Source organism: Triticum dicoccoides, chromosome 6B, assembly GCF_002162155.2.
Source record: "Triticum dicoccoides isolate Atlit2015 ecotype Zavitan chromosome 6B, WEW_v2.0, whole genome shotgun sequence".
Classification (NCBI taxonomy): Eukaryota; Viridiplantae; Streptophyta; class Magnoliopsida; order Poales; family Poaceae; genus Triticum; species Triticum dicoccoides.
This window is the reverse complement of record NC_041391.1, coordinates 519217445-519222579: the sequence shown is the minus strand read 5'-3', so window position 1 is coordinate 519222579 and position 5135 is coordinate 519217445.

Sequence of the window (5135 nt, the reverse complement as noted above, 5' to 3'; positions counted from 1 at the left end):
GCATCGGGACAGGGCATCCGCGGCCCTATTTGACACCCTAGCCTTATATTGGATCTGGAATCGCAGCCCTACCAACTTGGTAAAGGCCCTCTGCTAGATAGGCGTATTGAGTCTCTGATCCTTCAAATTGAGCAGGCTGCGTTGGTCGATGCGGATAATGAATTCTGAATGTTGCAAGTATGGGCGCCAATGATCCACGGCAAGGAGTAGAGCCAGGCATTCCTTCTCGTATGCTGACAATCCTAGGTTACGAGGAGCTAAACTCTTGCTCAAGTACGCGACAGGATGTCCTTCCTGCATGAGCACCGCGCCAATTCCTGTGCCACTGGCATCTGTTTCCACAACGAATTGCTTTGAGAAATCCGGCAAGGCCAACACCGGAGCAGTAACTAGAGCTTGTTTCAGACTCTGAAATGCCTTGTCAGCTAATGGAGTCCAGACAAACACCGCTCCTTTCTTGAGCATATCGTTCAACGGCCGGCTGAGCAGACCAAAATTTCTGACGAATTTTCGATAGTATCCTGTCAGTCCTAGGAATACTCTTAACTCCTTGACATTGGATGGTTGCTCCCAGTTCTGCACTGCCTGAACATGCTCTGGTAAGGTGGAAACTCCCTCCCCACTGATCTGATGCCCCAGATATGCGATCTGATTTGTGGCAAATGTACACTTGGAGCACTTGGCCACTAACTCGTTGTCTGCTAGTAGTTGCAGGACTTGACGCAAGAGAGCGAGATGCTGTTGAAATGTAACTGAATGGATCAGAATGTCATCCATGAAAACCAACACTCCTTTGCGCAATACTGGCGATAAGACAAAGTTCGCGACCGACTGGAACGTGCTAGGGCCTCCTGTAACTCCGTATGGCAGCACTCGAAACTGGAAGTGTCCTTGGTGGGTTGTGAAGGCCGTTTTCTCTTCGTCTTCTTCCACCAGACGTATCTGGTGGTATCCCGCGCGCAAATCCAACTTGGAGAACCAGTGCGAGCCTGCAAGCTCATCCAGCAATTCATCGATGACAGGTAGGGGAAAGCACTTCTTCACTGTGATTGCATTCAGGTGATGAAAGTCGACACAAAAGCGCCATGTTTGATCCTTCTTCTTCACAAGCAGAACTGGGGAGGAGAAGGGGCTCACACTTGGAACAATCAAACCCTGCTTCAACATTTCTGTGACTTGTTTTTCAATCTCAGATTTCTGCTCTGGGGTGTATCAATAGGGTCTGATGTTAACTGGTTTGGTCCCTTCTAATAGCTGAATTTTGTGATCCCACACTCAATGTTTGGGTAGGGTGGTTGGTTCAGTGAACACTTGCTGAAACTCCTCGAGAATTGCCGTCACTACTGGATGCTGCTCCCTTAATTCCTGGTTGTTCACGGCGTCAGTCATACTGCACAGAAGAACTACATGCGCCACTGCATGTTGCTCCTCTAATTCCTGCAGCTGAGCAGCTGAAATCTGTTCGATTGGTTGTAACTGAGGCTGCACACCGACAAGCTCAATCCACTGCTCATGATGCTGAAACTACAACCGCTTCTGCTCCCAGTTGATCCACATAGGTCCACAACTCTACAGCCAGTCCATGCCCACAACAACATCATAGCAGCCCAACGATAACACCCGGAGGTCGGTTTCAAACACTTGCCCTTGCGTTGTCCACGAGCATCGAGGAATCATGCTGTTACATTGAAGAATTCCCCCATCAGCAATCTTTACAGACGAACGGTTGGTTTTTTGCACTGGGTGAGGCATCGCAGCGGCCACTGCCTCACTCACAAAACTATGAGAACTGCCAGAATCTACCAGAACCAAAACTTCCTTGGACTCAATCGTCCCCACTAATTGAACTGTGTGTGGTGTAGTCTGCCCTGTAGTTGCTAGTTTGGAGATGGACATGAGTACTTCGTCATCTGACTCTGCTTCTGGCTATTCTTGATAGTGTTGGTCAGCTTGAAGAAGGTCCAGTAATTCTTCCACCACATGCAATTGGACCGTGGCGGCACACTGGTGGCCTTGGCCCAGCGTTCCCCACATTTGAAGCATAAGCCCCGCGCGCGACGATAGTTGCGGAGCGCGGCGACTCGATCATCACCCACCCGCGGACGGTCTGGTGGATTTGCCGCGTCCACGCCGCGTTTGTCTTCGGCCGCAATTGGCGCTCCCGGCACCGCGGCGCGAGCTGGTGGTGCTCCAAGTGCTATCAGTGGCCGTGCGCCTCCGCGCTGTACTGGCCCTTCCTGCTGACGGTACTCCCACCTTGGCAGCGCCTCCAGTAGCTCTTCTTGCATCGAAGCCAAAGAAAAAGCGGAGTCCAAGTCCTTTGGTTGATGAAGAACTACACTAGCCCGAATTTCGTGTCTCAATCCTTCCAAAAATTAGGTAGTGAAAAACACAGGATCAAATGAAGGATTATGTGCGAGTAATTGGTGAATAAGTTCCTCGAATTGCAGCATGTAATTGTGCACGGTGCCTGTCTGACGCAGTGCGCGGAACTGACGCAATTGAGCTTGATACTGCTCCCGGCCAAATTTGCCGCAAAGTGCCGCGCACAATTCCTCCCATGACATCGATTCACTCTGTGACTCGTGCAATTGCAACCAACGTGTCGCGTTGCCGGTGAAGTGAAGGGTGGCTACACGTACCCAGAGATCTAAGTGAACACCATAGACTGAAAAATACTTTTCGCAACGAGTTCGCCAGAATTGGGGATTTTCTCCATCGAAGGGAGGAAAATCCAGTTTGGGCAATGACCAACTAAACAGAGTGGAATGTGGTGCAGGCGGCTCAATCTCTGCCGTATGGTTGGTAAGGGAGGAGGAAGGCCCGGTCAGGAACGTACCCTTGACCAGACAGCACATGGGTGGTGACCACGCCATATGTCTGACCCCCGATGTCGTCGATCTCGCCGCGGCCTCGTGGCCCATGGTGGTCGGAGGCGTTTGTAGCTGTCGTCGTCACCGGTCGCACCACCGCGTCACCCTCCGGGATCGGATCCGGAGGCGCCGCCAGGGTCGGATGAAGGGCGATGCGCCCCACTTGGGTACGCAGCTCGTCCACTAGCTGCTGGAGATGAGACACTGCGGCCTCCAGAGTTCCAACGATGTCTGGATCGCGTTGAATCGGGCCTCACTGGCCGCTCTGCCGTCGTTGACCGATTTGATGAGCGCGGCGAGTTGCTCCTCCATCGCTGCCGTCTTGAGTGCTTATTTGGTGTGGTAGCGGGGCTTGGGGTATGCGGTCTCCAGATCGATGGACTGGACCTCTGATACCAGATGTAACATGCCTCACTTCCGGCGGATCTGGGTAGCGAAGGGAAGGGAGGAAGAAGATGGGGATTGTTGCTTAGAGGGGAAGGAAGGAGTTCAGGAGATCAGCTCCGATAAAAGTCGAGTACAATTCCATACCCACTCCTACATACACGCTAGACTATATGTAGTGGCCGCTAGTTGGCAGTCGTAGCCAATCGCTGCACACCTCCTCGTCACGCCTTGTTCACTTGGCTGTTGACTGGGTCGATGGTTGCTTGGCTTGAGCCGGCCTGGTTCTGGGGCCCATCGTCAGGTGACTCCAGGGTGGCCTTGACACTCGGCCAGATCGGGCCGCTGGCTGCCTTCTCTGCCTCGTGGATCCCGTCCAAGGTGGCCGATCCGCTAGTCAACTCCCAGTCAATCCACCGATCCCGTCCCGCCCGGCTGCTTCTTTATCAGATATGGGCGTCCTGGGCTGCTTCAGCCTTCTGTTGTTGCTCACGGGTTCTTCCTGGTGCAACTGCTCGTGCATATCCTCTGCCTATAGCTACTGGATTGGGGTGCTGCTACCAGCTACGTGATGCTGCTACGTGGTGATGCTACTACGTGGTACTACTACCTGCTACTACGTGTTGCTGTTAGTCACCATGGATCTAGTTTCGCCGCTACTGCTAGATTTCCCTTCTAGTATATGTGTTTTCTAGTATAATTTCTGCTGCGTCCCGTTGATATTTTGTGTTTTCTCATGGCATGTGAGTCCATCATACCTATGTCCGCCAGCCTTTTTCTGGTCATTGTCCTCTGTATAGGATTTATGTGGCCTCTCTTTGCATTGTTGATCTAAGCCCATTCTCTTGCCGCCGAGCTTCTTCGCTGCCGGTTTTCATAGGCCATGATTCTTTAAGCAATGCTTCATTCTTTTGATGTGACATCTTCTTTCGACAACCCATCTTCTCTTGATACTTCTCTTGTATCTTCTATCGATGCGGTGTCTTCCTATGATGTGCCATCTCTTCGTTATCCCCTTTGGCGACTCGACAGGTTTTGAAGACTCTTCATGCTACGACGACACTCTCAAGACGCGGATTTGGATTGTCATTTTTTTAGCATTACACTTCTTCAAATGCAATGCTATTGCATATGCTTTGCATTTGAGGGGGGGGGGTTAAGGAGTATTAGTATTGGTTTAGGAGTCCTTATTAGTCTATGTTTAGTTTCCTTACACCTCAAGTCATGTGTAATATATATATGACCCTTGGGCCTTCAATAATGATAAGTTGCTTTCCTAACAAAGAGCAGGTGCAGCATCAGCTTATCTAGCTAGACAATGAGCTACTCCCTCTGTCCCATAATATAAGAACGTTTTTGACACTACACTAGTATCAAAAACGTTCTTAAATTATGGAACGGAGAGAGCAGATAATTAGCCTCCCTGTTACAAGAGCTATACATGACAGAACTAAAGGTGGAGGGTTGAATACAAATGTCGTCGAAGAGAGGAGCAACCATAGATGAGGAAAAGCCACTCGCCTGAAGAGTTTCAACAGCCTGGAGGCAGTCGGATTAAAGATGATGTGATCGAATCCCAGTTGGTTTGCCAACGCTACTCCATGTCGAATGGCAAGTGCTTCAGTAGTCGCGACATCAACTGCAAAAGGAACATTTTCACTGCACCCGCCTCTGAATCTGCTATGCGAGCCACCACCCCAACACCACCAGGCAGGGAGGTTTTTTTTCAAGGAAAACATTCCGATATACTCCCTCTATCCCAAAATAAATGTCTCAACTTTGTACTAACGTTAGTACAAAGTTGAGACACTTATTTTGGGACGGAGGGAGTATTCATTAGCCGTTGAGGCAGTACAAAGAACACAGAAGTAACAAAAA